This window comes from Trachurus japonicus, chromosome 3 (genome assembly GCF_045865225.1).
Source record: "Trachurus japonicus isolate A0001 chromosome 3, Traja_1.0".
NCBI lineage: Eukaryota > Metazoa > Chordata > Actinopteri > Carangiformes > Carangidae > Trachurus > Trachurus japonicus.
In genome coordinates, this window is record NC_140909.1 from 11,294,377 (window position 1) to 11,313,261 (window position 18,885).

General features: G+C 43.4%; 1 protein-coding gene across 9 annotated transcripts in view; it reads right to left on the bottom strand.

Annotated features, from left to right (window-relative positions):
• The window catches only part of zfhx3b (zinc finger homeobox 3b), a 327,377-nt gene that overhangs the window by 96,131 nt on the left and 212,361 nt on the right, over positions 1 to 18,885 (bottom strand). Inside the window, exon 1 of one of the 9 annotated variants that reach the window (XM_085761335.1) lies at positions 16,926 to 17,238. The exons of 7 other annotated variants lie outside the window; for them this stretch is intronic. The gene's annotated coding sequence lies outside the window, so the exon portion shown is untranslated. Of the gene's footprint in view, positions 1 to 16,572; positions 16,857 to 16,925; positions 17,239 to 18,885 lie in introns of those variants that run through there. One more of the 9 variants, XM_085761319.1, reaches the window with a different exon arrangement.

The window sequence follows — 18,885 nt, forward strand, 5'->3', positions numbered from 1 at the left end:
AAGAAAAGGTTGCACTCCACCCCCTCCTACCACCATAACAACACAGATAAGGCTGAACCTTGAGAAAAGGCCTCAGTTCTAATGAACACTGTCAGAGAGTGGGTCTGGATGTCATTTGGTAGGGATGGAAAATGAGATAAGTTTTAAGTTATGGGTCCTTTCATTAGGTGGGATTTACCGGCCAACTGAGGGAGGAATTAAAGGCTAAGGAACCATCTGATTATAAGCATGCCTGATCACCTGCCTGAAGGCCTGCCCTTGCCTCCAGAAGACCCTGCTCTCTGGGGTTTCCTGAGGGAATTAGCTCAGACTCGGCCCTGACTGTGAATACTGCTGGGCTGCTGGGCGGGATGCAGCCCTGAACCTTACTCCTATCCACATGGACTGCATGTCAGCAGTGAGGGAACACCTTTTTAAATTGGAAAGACACTGTTTCTTAATACACCAAGTGGACCCCCTAACAATACACCAGATCTGATTTTCAATTGTTCCTCTGTGATGTTGCCTGTATGTGTCTGGTCTCTGAGCCATTGCTGAGCCTGGCCAGCCACCGCAGGGTAAGGGGCGCTTATTGGAAAATCAATGGCGTGAACGCTAAGCAAGTTACAGGAAGATGTGGGAAGGAAGGGTTCTTATTGATAAAGCAGGGGAAGGCCTTTGATGTTGCACCAGGGACATGCTCATTGATGGGGGAACCATTGTAGTCCTCAGGCAGAGTGAGGCCTAGGTTTATCTCCTAGATTTGTTCCAATTAATCACCAATAAAAGGCATGCATGCATTGCATTCTGTAGCATAAGTCCACTTTAATGCCTGACATGGCTTAGTAAATTTGGGTTTTAACACCATGCTCTAACTGTGAGGGACTTTATATTTGTAAACCTGCACTACATCTCTTTCTGCTTTTGTGAACTTCTCAGCCAAACCCCTGTATCTAATACCAATGATCTGATGATCAACTGGGGTATAACTTGTTACACGTGAGCTAAAGATGATAAACTGTTGAGGATCAAAAATAAATACATAAATAGATAGAATGTATTTATAAATGACGTCATCTTGAAGACAAAACTTAATAAAATGACAAAGACTATTTGAGTAGTCTGAAAGGGTGTCCAAGACTACCGTCACAAGTCACTTTGTCTCAGAGTTGTGTTGCAAAAAGTGCTAGCACAATACACCATTATAATTGCATTAGGTGGATGGAGTTCTTGTTCTCTTTGATCCCTAACACTGTAAATCAGATACTTAACCATGTAGAGAACTGTTGTTTATTGTGTGCTGTAAATATTCTGTCCACTATTCTGCTAATGCAGACATAAGGGTGCTCCAGTGTTGCTCCAAATGCAGGAGGCAAAAAGTCACCTCAGGTCGATGGCACTCAGCCTGTAAACAGGGCTTCCCGTAAAATCAATGATCTTCAGTAGGAGCTATCAGTCTGTGGAACAGAAATAGCCATGGCTGTGTTGAGTCTGAGGCGGAGAAGAACAGTGCTGTGTGTTTACATGAGTGTGTGTGAGTAGAGGGGGCCAGTCACTGGCATGTCTGGGTGTATTTCTCAGAGATAGCAGAACTGAGGCATGCAGCTTCTGTCATGTTACAACCGTGGAAAACCTTTATGACAAGGCTTCAGCTTAAATAATTTTTTTATGCTGTTTTCTATGTATATTATATGCATCAAACTACAGTTGGAACAAACATATAACTGAATGCTAAAATAATCCATATGATTAAAAATATGAGCAAACTCAAATACCCGAGAGGTAATGCGCTGATTGTTTTAGTTTCACAGCACTCAATTTTAGTAACCATTTTGCACTAGCAACACTGGCCAGAAAAGGCTAAATTGATTTGTTTGTAGTATCAATTGCCTCCTTTGTTAATAGACTTGAAATAAAACCTTGAAAATGATTTTACCCTTTACGCAACACCATCAAATTCTGCTAATCCATTCCATGTTGCAGAACGGAAGAAAAGTGATTTCAGACAAAGCAGCAGTGAAATCACGGTGCAGAATCGTATGTTACTTAGACACAGGGCAGTCTGATTAAATGATCTGACTGTCGCTCAGCTAACCTCCGAAAACCCTCCAGAAGGGATTTACACATGGCACTGGAGTGTTTCCTCAGTTTTGGAGGGTGTGATAGAAACAGCATGCTGGTGTAATTAGAAGTAGTTAATTAGCTGTGGGTTAATTACTGGGTTCTGCAGAGTGTTGGTGAAAGACCTGGTGGGGTGGCAAAGCAAAGGGAAGCAGCGAACACACAGCAGGAAGCTCCCAGTCTCCCGCCAATTAGCAACCAGCATGAGGTGGGGTGGAGGTGGGGGTGGGGGGGGTGCAGTAGGAGTACAAATGTAAGAAGACTCATATCACTGGATTTTAAGCTCAATACGAGAGAAGCCATAAAATGAGAGGGCAATTCTATTTAAATATGCATAGTGTTAGACTGTTTTCTTACAGCTTTTTTGTAAAGAAAAAAACATTTGCCAAAACAGTGACTGAAATTTGAAAGAGTGATACTATTTTAATTACAAAATTTAACTATAGAAGCAACTTGTTCTTACAGCAGCCACGAGCTATCTTTCTTCATTTTCCGACCACACTGAAAGGCTGCACTGTATTATTTTCCTGTTATGTCTCGTGTGGTTTGTTTAGAAAGCTTTGTAATTTATAAGAGCATAAATTATCCTTGGAATTAAGGTATTGATGTATAATCAGAGCAGGGCTATCGGGCACAAACTAACGTTCGCCCCCAGGCAACCCAGTGCACAGAGCAAGCTCACACACTCAGTCTACACTCAGCAGGGTGTCAGTAAAATTGCTCGACAGAGAGAGAGAGAGAGAGAGGGAGGGAGAGGGAAAGCGAGATAGAGAGAGGGAGCTGTGTCTTTCAAATACTTATCAGATTAGTTAGATACACATCCCCCATTTTTGCTCATCTTTAGATGAACAGACATGGATACTGAATGATTTGCAACAGTCTAACATGGAACCTCAAATCCTTTAGCATGCAGCACTGACTTTCCCATAGTGTGGAATGCAGAAAGGCTGAGAGGACACTTGATACTTTGTGCACTGGTCTGTCTGGCACTAATCAATCAGAAAACAACACACTGATCTTAATCCATGGGAAGATCTCTAAATGAAAAAAACATCTAGAGATCCCAGAGAGATATGTGTAGATATGCAGTATGTATAGATGTGTTTCTGTTGTGTTTGCAGATTAGCAGGAAAGTGAAGGGGAAGACAGAGAGATAGACAAAGTGAGATTGAGATATGCAGCTGGAGAGAAAGTGAGAGGGCTAAAGACACGTGTCCAATGAAAGGTCAGGGACAAGGGGGAAATGTGCTGATCAAAGTCTTTGAGCCCCAGGACCTTCATTTCTACTAATTATCAAATCTGCCCCTATTTATATCTGCGGGAAGCAGACGTTCTCTCAAGAGAGGATGGAAGTGAAATCTGCTAACTACAGTGCTTTCAGAGCTTCTGTTTGCACTCACTCCATTTCATTTGTTCTGTAGTAACTGGATAAGGGTGGTAGATGAGGGTTTAGAAAAACAGTGACTACAATTTATGTAGGAAAGTTGTTGCTGTGAAAGTAAATAAGTGAATAGAAAAAATGCAAGTTTGAGCCAAATATGAAATATACTGTAGAATCACTCCTTGTTTTGATGGTTCAAAATTCATTTCTGTCAATCTAGAAACTTGCAATCACCAAAAAGGTGAAATCCCATGGTGCCGTACACACATGGCTGCATACACCCACACCTTCCCACAGCGCTGCAGTTAAGGCAAGCCAACCACAAACACAGTTGTTAAAATGATCAATACCATTGAAATATTAAACCTTAAGAAGCCACATTATTGATTAGGAGCCCAATGATAAAATGGTTTATTATCACAATTGTGGCCTTTATGTAAATGTTTTGGAGAGACCATCAGTTGTCCATACAGTTGTTCCCCACCTCCACCCACCCAAACAAACACACACATCCAACACATTCACCATTCACCACTCAGCTCTGCTCCCTTACCCTACCATCCGAAACCTGAGGGACTGGGACGAACAGGGGATGTCATTACCACTACTTCTACTTCCATTAAGGATAGCTGACACTGATCAGCATACCAAGCCTCTGTTGACAGAGAGACAGGAGTAGTAGGGGGATCGACCCCCAGAACAACCTGGTAGCACTGGGATGTAAGAGATCTCCAGCAGGCATGACAGCAAACAGGGGCATACAGTGGATCAGTGGTCACAGGCTCCATGCAGAGCTCATGCCTTGACAGACAGATATGGGACATGGATAACATGTCTATAATCCTAGGCCTTTCTGTGTAATCTGGAAAACTAATAGTAATGACCCTGTCCTGCACCTGGTAAAACACTGGGTTCACTGGCACCTGGAATTAGACAAATATCCCCTGCAGAGCGGTCTTAAAGGGACACACTCCCTCAGCAAAACACTGAAGGGAATTTTATCAGACACCTTTATATGGAGTAATGGTGCATTGAACAATACAGCAGAGAGAGAACAGAAAATCTATAATGTAACTCTAAAATATCAGTCTGGAAACTGTTTGAGGTGCATGCAGTGGTGTGTGTGTGTAGGGGGGGGGGGTGACTAAAGCCACACAGAGGCTCAGCAGTGAAACAGTGAAGCAGTGCCACAACCCCTGCAGTTGGGCCCAGTGTCGGTTAAGTGTCTAAACCCGAGTAGGGTGATAAGATCCCTTTTAGAAGGCATGTGAAGGCCAAATGACCGGGAAACCTGAGTAATGTGGGTGAAAGCTGTCTAGGGTGAGAGCAGAGCTGTGGAAAGTCATGCAGTGTTATGTGTGGAAAATGGAAACTTACTATCTCTTTTACACACCTCGCACTGAAGAATGGCCCAGTCCCATACACATACAATTGTGTGTGTATATGCCCTTCCATGTGTGGGAGCACATATCCGGACATGCACTCACACACACACATGCACACACACACGCACGCACATATAAGGGATTAGAGGGTGTCCCAGTGAAACCATTCTGTGGAAATTATTTCTTTGCAGAAAAAAGGCATGAAAGCCAATGGTGACCTGGCCTCTAATTCTAGAGTAGGATATCCTGGATAAATAATTAGAGGGTTCCTTTGAAGACCTTGCACAGCCGAACCATTCACTCCCCACTTCACATTTGCTAAAGTCATTAATGACAAAGATTTAGAAAGGAAAAGCAAAAATCTTTCTGGTACACAAATACTTTTTTTTATGAGGCCTGGCCCAAATTCCTCTCTGCTTAGCTGAAGCTCTTATCCTGGGAAAGAACTGCACCCGTTTTAAACAATAAACCTCAGGGGAAAAGTGTTTTCTATTGCCCCCTTCCCCCGCTGAATTATGAGAGTTAATAAAGTTAAAAGAATAATGTGCCCTGCGTTTTAAAAGAGGAAGTGAGCAAGAAATGTTGGGACACTGGATGTCAAAGAACGCAGGATAAACAAAGCAAAGAGAGAGAATAGCTGTTAACTCTAATAACAAAGACTAATTATATTTCAGGATGACAAAGGGGTGTGATAGCAAGCCTGCTATGAATATTAAAAGGATCCTAAAGTTACTGGAAATTACCGACTTCTTATTTATGGGCTATTTTTGTGCCACAGTATAGCATTGCATCCTCTGTTTAGTCAAAAGCATGTGCCACTTCTACAGTGTGCTGCGCTGCTAACCAGGATCATTCACTGGAAATAAACGAGACAAAATCTGACACGTGGAATTACACTTATCATATTCAGATTACTCTCATTCCCACGGAGTGAAAACACATTCCCCCAAAAATGTATTTTAGAGTATTACAATGTGACAAAATAAAAGAAATGTTAATGTGTGTCTTCAGGAAGATGAACCCACAGAGCACTAGTTTACATGCCAATGGGATGCCTAATCTTTACACTGGCAGTTTATAAACAAAACATCAGATCTTGACGCAACTGTCATCTTAAAAGGAGAGCTAGCGCTTGCCCCACAGTTTACAAGGACAGATTCCAAGGCAAACCTTGGAAGGTGATGTGCATTCCTTCTGAGCGGAGCAGTGATGAGGAACTGTCAACAGAGGAAAAGGGAAGAAAAACAAAAAGAAAACAACTTGTTAAGTGTATAACAAGGTGGCCTGGAGGGCAATGCTGAAAGACACCTCAACACTTGACTCTGAAGTGCGCGAGGCACATCAAACAGCATTTCCGTAGCTACAGTGAGCACTGACAGAGCCGACCACACTGTTCAGAGACCCCTGTGTGAAGAAAAACACTGCAGTTTGGCAGGAAATAAAGAGGCAAATTGTGACTAAAAAGACAACAGTTCCTCCTGCAGTAGTAATCATAAGTGTTTGTATGCACTGAATCAGAGTTGTGCTGTGAGCCACAGGGAGACCTGTCTAACATGAGCTAAAACTGCTGCCATCAAACTACAAAACATTCACAGAATAACCCCATCCTAAAAGGCAACTGCAAACCATGAAGCAATTTGTATTAGACAATGTCTACCCCTGAGTTTGTGTGTGTGCGTGCGTGTGTGCGTGTGTGTGGCAGAACATACCCCTCTGTGAGAAACACCCCAGAAAGAGAACAAGGGGCAGATTAAAGTATCTTTACTCCACAGCAGCTGAATGAAGACCATCATATATCTGGCCATTAAAACTGTTGGCAGCTTAGTAGGCATGTTGGTGTCTACAAGTGTTTGAGCCCTTTGATCTGGGGAGGCAGACGAGCAGGGACCGGGGGGGCATTCAAAAAGTCCTATCTCTATGAATTGGGGTAGGGGGGTAGGGGGGTAGGGGGGCAGCGGAAACGGGGAAATTAGAGGTTGGGAGAGGCAAAAACCGGTGTGATATTTTAAGACATGTGGAGCGTGTTAATAAGTTCCTCTTCTTCCTCTCCTCTCCTGGCCTGGCCTGAGTGTTGTGACAGCTACAGTGCTGTGGAGCTATATTTGAGAAAGACCAGCCCCCTGCCCCTCATCTTCACACACACACACTGCAGCCCTTGTTCATCTGCCTTAATGAAATGGCCACATGCCTCCTCTCATCCCAGAGCTGCTTACACACTGTAGCACCTGGTAGATATAAATCAGCCCCACTGAGCTGTATTTGGGAAGTGAGGCATTAAGAATGACATGGGCTGTCAAAGTTCAGATCGCACCGACCGCAACATCTAGTTGAACCGCTGTGGAACAGACCCAAGACCAAGGAGCAGGCCTACCACCAGCCTCATATCTTCTGCTTCCCAGCTCCACATGACATGGCTGCCACATCTGGGCCCCAGCTGGGTATAGCCTGCTGAGCACAGCATAGCACAACTGGGGCTAGGTAGGGAAACACTGGAGCACCCACGCTGCTGCATGGATTCATAGTAATACTCCCTTTTACAGAGATCCAGAGCCAAAAACAATGAGGATTTAAATGGGTGTTGCTCACTGCCATTTATCTTTGGCCTTTCTTATCCATGAGCTGTAGGGGCTAGTGTGTATTACTGCAGTTTTTAAGTGGTGTAGGTTCTATTTCTGAGTGAGGAGATAAAAGTAGCTGAGTGTGTGTTGTGTGAGCGTACTGTATGTAATATGTGTGTGTATGTGTGAGTGGAATTTCAGTCACGTGAGCCTGGGGTCTGAAGGTCAAACACTGCCAGAGAACCCACACATTCCTCAGAGGACAGGCACACATCTTCAGTGCATGAGCATGTGTAAGTTTGCATTGACTTTGATGCATGCACGTGTAAGCATATTGAACTAGCTGAAGCTCCAGTTTTCCACCACTTCACCAGTTTCCCCTACAGCTTTATACTAGAATATTATCTCTCTCTCTATATATATTCCAACTCTGAGCAGAATCCTCAGACATATACACAAGATACAAAGCATGAAGACTGAGCACTAAGAAAAAAATCACTATAAAAAACAAAGTGGAAAGGGACAAAGGGAGCTAAAGGGTGAGGATAAAAAAATGATCATCTGCTAGAGATTTAGTTGTGGGCTTTCACAGATGGGGATGGTATGATGTCTTCTTAGCTAGTAGTCAAGAGCGGCAGCAGTTGAGTACAAAAGAGAAAATAAGGTACACAGACACAGAGGAGAAGGAAGGAAAAAAAAGAGATGAGTGGACAGTGCAAGCAACCCAGGTTCAGCTCAACCCTTCTGTAATTTACATTGCTGGATAATTAGCTTCAGGATCAGGGGCTCAAGCCAATGATAGATGCCTCTCGCAGGGAAAAAGCAAGCATGTGAAGAGGACCTCAGCATTACCTCTATGACACATACCATTCATTGATTTAGTCTGTCAGAGGGAGCATATGTCAAGGGCATAAAAACTGTTATGTGGACTGTACAGAACAACGAAAAATCAGGTCATAGAAACAGGGCTATCTTTAGCAGATGTAAACACAGACACAGAAGACCTGATTCTAAATGTTCAATTGTTTATCTCTCTGCTGTGCCTGTGCACCCACAGACATGCATGAGCATACACTCATATGTAAACAAATACTAATTCAACCTGATACTTAAAATGGAAATGTCAGGAGTGACCACAATCAGAAAACATGGGGCACAGCATTCATATAATATTACTGCACTATTATATATGAAAGTTTATAACATGTTTTTGTTCATATTATGTCTATCCATGTGAAGCACTTGGTGCATGTTACTTACTTATTGTAAAGCACCTTGTGCTGGATTTCTTGTTTGAAAGGTGCTATGCATATAAACTTTGTTATTATTCTTGTTGTTATTAACAGGGTAAAAGGGTAAAATCCATTAGATTTTTTTTCCACAGATAAATAAGCTTCACTTATTGCCAGTAGAGCTACAACTGCCTCCTGGAGAACTGCACATTTAATACACATTTAATTAATGATGTCATTGTTTTGACATTGAAAGAGCATGCCAGCAAACAAGATAAACAAGGTCTAGCTGTAGGAAGAGTAGTATCAGAATACTAAGAGAAACTCAAAGCTGGGAGATCACGGCTCCATTCAATACTCCACAATGAGGGAAATATTTTACACATACCACTGAGCTGCCAGCTCTGCACCACACTGTGAGTGTGAACATACATACACCCATGTGTTAGGTCATATGTATCCATGTGAGACTCAATAGCAGCCAGATACTATGCCATATTGTGAATGAATTCTTGAGTGGTGAGTTTCCAGTCAGGCTGCTATGCCAGTGTACTGGGCATGGCTCAGAGTCTTTACACATGCCAACTACTACTGGGAATAATGCCATAAGACTGAGAGGATAGACGTATACACTGTAAAGCACGCACAAAAATCACCTACACCACACTACAAAGAGAAAACAAAGCACAAACAACATGAGACAACAACAATAATAAAAAAAAACACCCACTCATTCATGCGTGCATGTGCAAACTTGCTCGTCCACGTTTGTGCTCTCACGTCCTTGCACATACACACAGAAAAAAACATGTTAGCAAGGAGGTGAGAATTAGAGCAGAGGCAACTGGCTCACCCTGAAAGTTCAAGTTGAGTGCCACTACAAATTACAGGTTGACAGCTTAAATTATCCCCAGTACGTGTCCCTTACAATGTATGTGCATGCTGGAGTTTGCTAAGGCAACTGCCTCCAGACAGCTGTTCTGGGTGAAGTATTTACATGTCACCCATTATCTCTACCAAAGGAAAAAAAAACAACACTATACAATGTCCCTCTAGCTACACTGACCAGCAAGTGCCCCAGACCAGCAACCTCTCACATGCTGTCAATGAGAGGACCCTCTGCCCCATCTCTAACAGATGCCCCATATTTGAGCTGTGAGGAGGGAGAGTGATATGGGCAGTGTAAAACGAGAGGGTGACTAATTGGTTCATAACCTGTAATTGGGGAGATGTAATTGGAGTGGACTCGCAGATGCCAGGTGCACCTTCAGGAGGTGGGGCAGCGGTTTGCCCTTTGACTGGCTATAAGGTGTGTGCCTATGTGTGTGTGGGTGCATGCAAACGGCTTGGGAGGATTAGATGCGCGTGTGTGTGTATGGAAGGGGGAGGGGGCTTCTATAGTGAGTGCCCCCAAAGAATATAGTTTAGGTGTGGCGTGTGCCTATTAGATCCTTAAAACCACATGAAAGCCTGCATGTACTAAAACCCGTCACAACACAGCACAGCCACGCCTAATGCAAATAGGCATACACTTATAAACACACACACTTACTCAAACAATACATGCACAGACCATAGTATAGGCTGGGCTCATGTCCATGGGCAATTTCTTTCAATCTGCTGTTGGGAGTGAGAAATCTGCAGCTCAACATATTCTCATGGTTCACATGGTGGGTCAATATGATCAATGTGTTCATGGCCCACCTAGCCAATACTACACCTCTCCCAATCAATGTAATGGGGGCTGAGTGTTAATTGGGACATAGTAAGAGGAGGGTGGGTGATGGAGCGCGATGTGCTTTTTGCAGAAGCATCAGAAATGCTGTACAGCGTCTTAATGAAAGCTGCTTAATGTGGACAGCAGTGTTGTTTAATCACCTGTTAAAGAAATGTTTTCATACAACAAAGAGGAGCGGACAGTGTGTGTTGAAGCGGTAGCTGAGGGAAAGGAGGGGGGGTGGAGGGAGTGGTGTTGCAGGAACATCTGTTTGTCCTGCCCATCACCATATGATTATCGGTAATTAGCCACGACGCCTGCAGTTGCGTGGGTGCGGTCATGCATTCCCCTCTTCGGGCAGGTATGCAGGAAGCACCTATAAAACACACTACCTACCTCTTGTCTCCCACTGCCAGACCCCTACCTTCCTCATGAGTCACACACACAAGCAGGCCTCTATAACATGCACCATCTTGGAAACTCACGCTACGAAAAGGATCACTCACCCTATTTACTAGGCTAGACGTTGTTGCACAGCTTTATTTGGAAAAGGTAAGAGTGACACATGACAGCACCAAATGTGGACTGGTGAGGGAAATGAAAGTAGTAAAGGCTGACTATGCCCAGCGTTGATTGTTCACTTGCATGGATGTTTCCTTTGCAAAAAAGTAATGCAACAAGAGGGTTTCCTAACCACTGCGCTCAGTTGTGAGGAGATACTTGCTCTAAAGATAAGTGGCCTTCACATTCTGCTTTGAACAGGACTACAGTATCCACTTCAAACAGAAAGTAAATCAATTCCTCTCCACTCAACAGCCATGCCTCCCATTTATTGGGGAGAAACAAGTGCTAAAGATGGCGATGAGAAATAAATCTGCATTGTAAAGTGGGAGGATGTTTTTGCTGTTGATACTGTAGAGAGGCTTGGATGCCATGCACAGTTAAAAAATAAGACTGTGATACTCAAACATTTAAACATCCTTTTCTCGCCATGTATCTTTTGATGGAAATCTTGGAAAACTTTCACTGAGGAAATGAATAAATTAAACAACAGCAATGAAAGAGGAGAGGCAGTGTGAGGGGTGGAAGGAGAGACGTAACAGAATCAACTGTTTACCCAGCTTGTTTAGGGCACGGTTGTTTTTTCTGATGAAAAGCTGCAGCTGACAACCAAAAAAGTATGTAGAGCACAGGAAAAACCTGCCTGACAGATATTCTGTCTGTCAGCTAAGTGGAAGTAGGAAGTGATGGTGAGGGGAAACAGCCTCTACCAGAGTAAAGGCTGTTTCCCTTATGTTGCCTGTTGTCTCCTCCTGTTTATACAGGACACAAGGTTAGTCAGCGTGGAATCCAGCCCAGAAAACTGCTGCACGGAGGCATTGTGGGGTTTCACTTGCTTAGTCAAAGTCGAATATGACACGGAATCAAAAATAGGACAAAGTTTTGCTTCACAACTTTTTTTTTCCAAATTATTGTTATTAATATATAATAAAAACCTTTTTAGGTTTGTAATGCTGTAAAACTATCCATCCCCTTCACCATGAGTCATCTATCTCAACCATTAGCTGGAAGCGAGGACATCTGATAGAGATGTATTGATTTTCCACCGTTTTTGTGTAATTTGGTGAAGATGAATTAACATTTTCCCGTGGACTGCCCATCTTGCTGACACAATGAACACCGGTGGGTCAGAGGAAGGTCTAAAGTCAGGACACAGTCTGTCCAAAAACAAGGTGGCCCCCACAGGACCCAGGCCTACCCCCAGCCTCTAAATTACCTAGGTTGACACCAGGGAGGGAGAGGCATAGGCCCACTTTAGCTGTGTAGTGGAGCCAGTGGCTGAGCAGGTCAAGACCTCCCCATTAGGGAGCAGGTCAAAGCCACATAACTCTTTAGCTAAGGTGAGGGTCAGTGCGATGCTCTGTCCGGCCAGGGTCAACCAGAGGTCTCTGGCCACTGAGGTTCATGGCAATACAATAAAGTAATCAATCTGGCCGCTGGATCCTGGTCAATAATATACTCCCAGGCAGCACAGGGTCACCACCTGTTCCCTGGCCTCTCCTTGGACTGTCCTGGCCTCCTGAAGAGCCCAGGTCTTAGATTTCACCATCCTGAAGAAACACAGGAAGACCATGGGGGGTGCATAATCGAACCATGAGTCTCGTCAGACACTGTGGCAATAAACCATGACAGGTTAACAGTTAATGGGGCTGGGCTATTATTACTGTAGTACAGTCTAACACAGTCAACTGTACTGTCAATTTCTACCTATTCTGTAAAAACTCTGACTTTTTCCTCAGTTTATGGAACTGGATGTATCATCTACAAACATCAAATGTTTTCACTGCAGGCAAACTGCAATTGCATTGAGTTTAGACTTCTCAGTGTGGATAAAAGTGTATAAAATATCTTTCATCAAAGTTGTGTCTAAACAGAGACAAAGTTGAGCCAAGAACTGAACAATATGAGCTGAATTCAACATATGTATTTTAAGGTGGTGGGGACTTGCATTTCTCTTTTGCACTTGCATTGTTATCATTATTGCATTATTGCGAAGAAAGCCTAAAAATATAATGTATAGAACCAAGCCAAGATACATTACCTCCCCCTTTATTTCATAATTTCTTTCAGGTTTTTGTGACACACATTGCCAGCACTGTTTCTTTCCTCTACCCTCTCTGTTCTTTCCTCGTTGCCCTCTCACGCTCGCCATGAATGGAGGCAGACAGCATCCTTGACGGCTGCCAGGATGAGGCAGCAGTTAATTCTTGGCTGCCCTCCCTCACTGCTTAAAGGCAGGTATAGAGTTTCCAACAGCTCCAGCTGGCTGGATACAATGGAGATCTCAGTGCAGGGGCAGAGTTCCATGCAGGTGAACTAACCTCTCCTCTTTTCCCTTATAGCCCTTATCAGTCTTCCAGCAGCAGTGCCACTAACACCCCTACACCTCAGACTCTGCCAGAGTTTACCCTATCTTGCTCAAATTCCAGCCGACCCAACCCTTAAGTCTCACACCATTTCCTGGCTGACAGTCACTGTTCCCTGTCTCACAGAGAAACATAAAACTGCGATGATAAGATCTGAAATAGAATCTAACGAGCTAATGAAACAGTGCAGGTTCATAGCCCAAAACACGAATATCTACTGCAAATGCAGCACAAGTATTTACAAGGTTTATGTCTGAACACATGCATGATTTCAATATGAGACGAGATCGGTACTTTTATTTATTTTGTATCTCCATCTCCTTCCTTACTTTTATTCCCTGAGCACTCTCCTGCCAACAACATGACATGTCATTAGGCAGTATAATCAGCATGCTATTTGCATACATCTGCTTTATTTTATTGATTGCTCCTCATTCGTTAAGATTCGGGGTATATAATTAATGACCATCCCCTGGTGCCACACCCTGGGGACAGCTAATTCCACTGCATACCAAGGGGATTTCAGCAGAGGGCACAAGTGGGCTTGTCACAACGGGCACTGGGCCAGTATCAGTCCCGGTCGCCTCCCAGCCTCCGGCTGTCCTTGGTCCCAGCCAGCTCCTCTAACAAGGAGAGCTCTTCCCGGGCCGCGTTAACTAAAAGGACAATTATCTTGAGAACAATGATGCTTTTCACAGGGGCTGTGTTGTCATTAATGCAGTGGATCTGGTTACAGCAGCCAGCTTAAGCTAATTAAGGAATGCTATCTGTGCACTCTCATTGCTTCTTAATTAAGTAAGATTCATTTCAAAATGGGGACAAACAGTCACTTTTCTTAGACGGGTAGCGAGGTTGTTTTACCTTTGAATTGTGTTTGAATTCACTAATTTGTTGAGTTATTTTCATATGACCAAAACAGTGGCACTTAGCTGCATAGCACTCAGTTAACATTTGCTTCATAGTCACATTAAACAAGCCATGTTTCAAACAGTTTGTCTGCCACCCAACAAGTCAAACAGAGGGCTCTGTATTAATTAGACCTGAGTATAAAACATAATTTGATATATGAAGCCCTTGGAATAGGCTCTGTTCAACAGCGGCTTTTGATAATAGCAGTAATGCCACATGCACTGTTGAGGAACAGCACATCTTGCTTTTCCTGTCTGGCTGTGGTCATAAAACATAAAACATCTGCGAGGTTAGTTAAGTTACTACAGGTCCTCTCCTGTCACACACACCATCTAGACCTCACTATCTCAAAAATCCTTCTCTGCCATTAACAATGTATTCTGATTAGAAATGGCTGACTGACAGACAAACTGAATGCTCTGGGAACAGTTGCTTTCCGAAAAGACAGCTGACTCTTTCTTTCCAAGGAGCCTGCTGACCTTTTACACAGGAGAGGGCTGTTAGTCACCAGTCACTCAGCACTGACTGACAACATGGGGAAAACTGAATGAGAGCGGGAGGTTTTGTGCATGCATGTGTGTGTGTGTCTGGGGTAGGTGGGGGAGAGAGAGAGAGTTCTGACAATGTAGAACTCTCCAGATCCTTGGCTGCTCTCTAAAGACAGACTGACACATGTGCAGAGGTTAAGATGACACATAATCTCATTCAAAGCCATTGCATATCCTTTTTAATGACACATACTTACTGCTGTCTCAGGACTCTGAGACAATAGCTGTGGTTCACTGGTCCACACTGGCAACTAAGGTTGCGTATTTTCAGTATCTAAGGGTTGTGTGGCCGTTATTGTGGGAGAGAGCAAATGTGCAAACACAGACACACATGAGTGCAGGGATCTGGTTTGGCAAGTATATATGTCCTTGCTTGTTGGGCATTGTGAAGGAGGTTACAGCTGTTGATTGTGATTAAAATGTAAACAAAAGCTGAGTTCAAAAAAAGGGCGAGTATGTGAGTTTGAGGTTTGATCCACTCTCACAGATCTCCACACCCACTGAAACACTCTTATTCTTAACACAGCCTACATGGCTGGGCAGCATCACAAACACATACACACAGCAGATTCTGTCGGGTGTGTGTTTTTTTTGTTTTTTTGAAGACAATGTGTGCTGAGTTGAAAAGGTGAAAAACTGAAAACCTAGCAGACACAAATGCCAAAACATGCAAAATCCTCCTCAAAGCTCTGAATGTAAAAGCTAAAATGATGAGGGTCCACCTCCTCTCCCCATGTGCCCATGTCTGGGGTCATCATGACCCCATCGTGACTGCTCTTCACATCAACAGCAGCGCTGCTTCTTCCATTTACCCTGCTTTTAGCCTCTCAACAAGAAAAATGTACTGTTTTAAGTAATCCTTGTTTGTACTGACCATAATTGATTGGGTAATCCTGGTTTAACATGCACTAAAGCCAGTGCTTAAGAATCTATTAGGAGGGCTAGCAGCTTAAAGAGGCAGGATCTATCTAATGATGACTGCGAGATCTGTGTTTCTGTGCCTAGAGGTTGGCAGCTTTTGATGACCCCTTCTACACTGACCCACTTTAAGCTCCATCTCCAAGTCACATGGCCAATTCTGCCTTCATTTCTCTCTCCGATTCTTGTTTCTTTGAGCCTGTTTTTGCATTTCTTTGTCTTGTTGTAGGATAGTAGAATCACGTGCCAAGGTATCAACAAGGTTTATCCTCTGAACTTCACCAGCAAATCCCTTGGCATTCTTCCATCAACCTGGTGACACAGTTCTGGTGGTGTGTAGGCCAGGCATGCCACACACCCATCTCCACAGACGCCAATGCAAAAAGTCCCTGTCAACTCGACATGACACACGCCACGCTGCACACTCATCACTGTGACAACCCTGTCATAATCAACACAAATCTCTCAGCGTCAGCACGAGGAGCAAAGGTATTATGGAGCAGGAGAAAGGGAGATGAAGGAAAGGCAGACACACTAAGTACAGGTCATGGAGCGATCTCAGTGGCTCGGGGATCTGGCACTAAGTGTGAAAGTGACTGTGCACACAGGACGGTCAGACAAGAGGAAGGCTAATTCCTGCTCCTCCTCCTGCCCTGACTGCTGTGGTTTCTACGTGACGCAGGAGGAGGTATGGAGGTCTCACACACACACATACAGAGGAAAGAAGAGAAGGAGAATAATCCCCACCAAGACCTCTGCCCTAATGGGGCCCACTACTGTAATTACAAGGCACAGATTTCAGATCAGGCACTTAAGTAGCCAGCTAAGAGTGCCCAGAAAACAAAAAGCTCTGTAATTATCGTCTGCCTCCTCTCTCCCTAGTGCAACTTCAGTTACCTGTCATGCTGCTGTTTTGTCAGGAGTCCGTTGTTTCCTGGATTCTCCCTAATCCATGGCTGGAAGCAGCCCTGGCAGTGCGCCTGCCTGTGCAAGATGCACATTTCAGCTCGCGGGGGCGAGTGACGACATGGCACACAAAGATAGCAGAAACCTGAGTCCTCACAGCCCCACAAGCACATGAATGCATTTTTTTACAAGAGAAGGGAGGAAAAGAAGGAGGGGGAGTGTTCAGTTTGCTCTAGACAAAAGATCCATTGTGCAGTGAAACTTTATATACATATTAGAAACTCGAAACCCATAGCCTCTGCAAGCAGGATTCTTGTAACTGTGAACAAGATAACATTACCTACCATTCTTTCCTTCTGTCCACAGAAAAAGAGAAAAGCCTTCAAATCCTACTTTTCTGCAAAGGTCTTATTCCTCATGATGGATTCCTGTTTTTTTGCAGGGTCATCTAATATCAGCGATAAGAGAGCTGCGGTCTCCAGGCAGTTTTGTGGCCCATTAGGTAACACATTCCCCAGGTGGAGCAGAGCAGGAGGCACAGCTTGTCGACAGAGATTTGCACTCAGCATTCTCTTAGCTTACAGCCACCATCCGCCTAACCTCTCAGGTGTTCCAGAAGGAATGTTACGTCCATTCCTTGACTTGCTCATTCACCTTCTTCAACCTGGAATGCATTCTACCTGCGCTTCGTCTGCTTTAATGATACGATTCAACTGGTCACAAAACAAGAGCGACTTATAACTTTTTAAATATCCCCTTCGACAGTACTTTTGAGACTCTGCCCTGCGATACCTGAAACCATTCAGAAAAGGTCAAGTGGGATATTTCCAGAATAATATGAGTCACAACACAAACACGAGTACATTTTTTTCCTATTTATCTTTGGCACAAGTCCATTCTTGTTAGAGTTGTAGAGATTATCTGTTATTAACAGGGGAAGTCAAATAACCACATGCACAGTACTAATCTGAGACATGTACATCAGGAGGAAAAACATCTGCTATATCCAGAAGTTATTCTCTAGGGAAGATCACTGAAATAATGGCCTCTCTTTGAAAACAAGCTTGTAAAATAAGGATGGAACAAAAAAGAGACAAAACCTACAGTGGTTATCAAAACTTGGGGAGCATCAAGACCCAGTTCAGCCCACCACAAGTAAGTCTGTGTCCACAAGGCTGGGACAAACTTGCCAACATGGTGACATCATTGACATCAGACATGTAATTAACCTACTGCAGCCATGCAGTCAGGGGGAAGGCCGAGGAGCTTGGCTCATAATGACAACTTGTACACCTTGTAATTATTTTTTGCAAGGGACAAACACAAACACAGACAAACACATACGCACAAATCACTCAGACACACACAAAAAGGGAGGACCCGTAGATAATAATGCCTGTAAACAATGTGTAATCTAAGTAATATGCAACATGGGTGACATACAAATGTCATAACAACTAGCGTACAACATCTAATTTCAGTTTAAAGGCAATGAATGTGGTTTACAACAGAGAAACATTAAAGTGTAATTAAATCAAGCACTGGACAGTAATTTGGTGTTCTGAACATTGATTAATGCTTACTACAAAAGTTCTACATTTCATTATTGAATTAGACATCAAGCAAGGTTTTAACAAATTGCATAACAAATTTACTGAACTGCCCGAACTGAAGTTTTCTAGTTTATTTCTACATGCTGTTTGTGCCCTAAGCAAATAAGGGTGTTTTGGTGGGCAATAGAATCCACTGCAAACACATTAAAAGGGCAGCCAGCCCTATAGGGCAGCTCACTGAAAAAAGACTAAGAATCTAAATTTAAAAGATACTAAGGGGGCTGGGTCAAGGTATGAGAGCCATCTGTACAGATAATAAATCATGAAACCTTTCCCTTTATAACCAGAGACAACAAACACGGGATAAGGTGACTAATCCTAATGCGTTCCATTTTGGTTCTGGCTCAGTCTTTGTATCATAAAGACATTCTGTGAGTGTTTGGATAAAAGACAGCTTCCATTTTTACAAGTTCTATTAATATGGGCTTGAGGTGGATGATTCATTGTGAACCAGACCTGGGTTTTGTCAGCCCAACTTGTTCCATGAATACAGAGGTTAGCTTTTTCCACTGATCTCCATCTAACTAGTAACAACTATGACCTGCACACATTCATTTGTTTAAAAACTTGACTGTGTCCTTGTGAACTTTTGTTGTTCTTTATTTTTGTTTAACAACTGCGTGTGCAAGGACAACGAAACAGAAAAGCACAGTGTCAAACAGAGAACCAACCACCAGTGCGCAATTTGGGG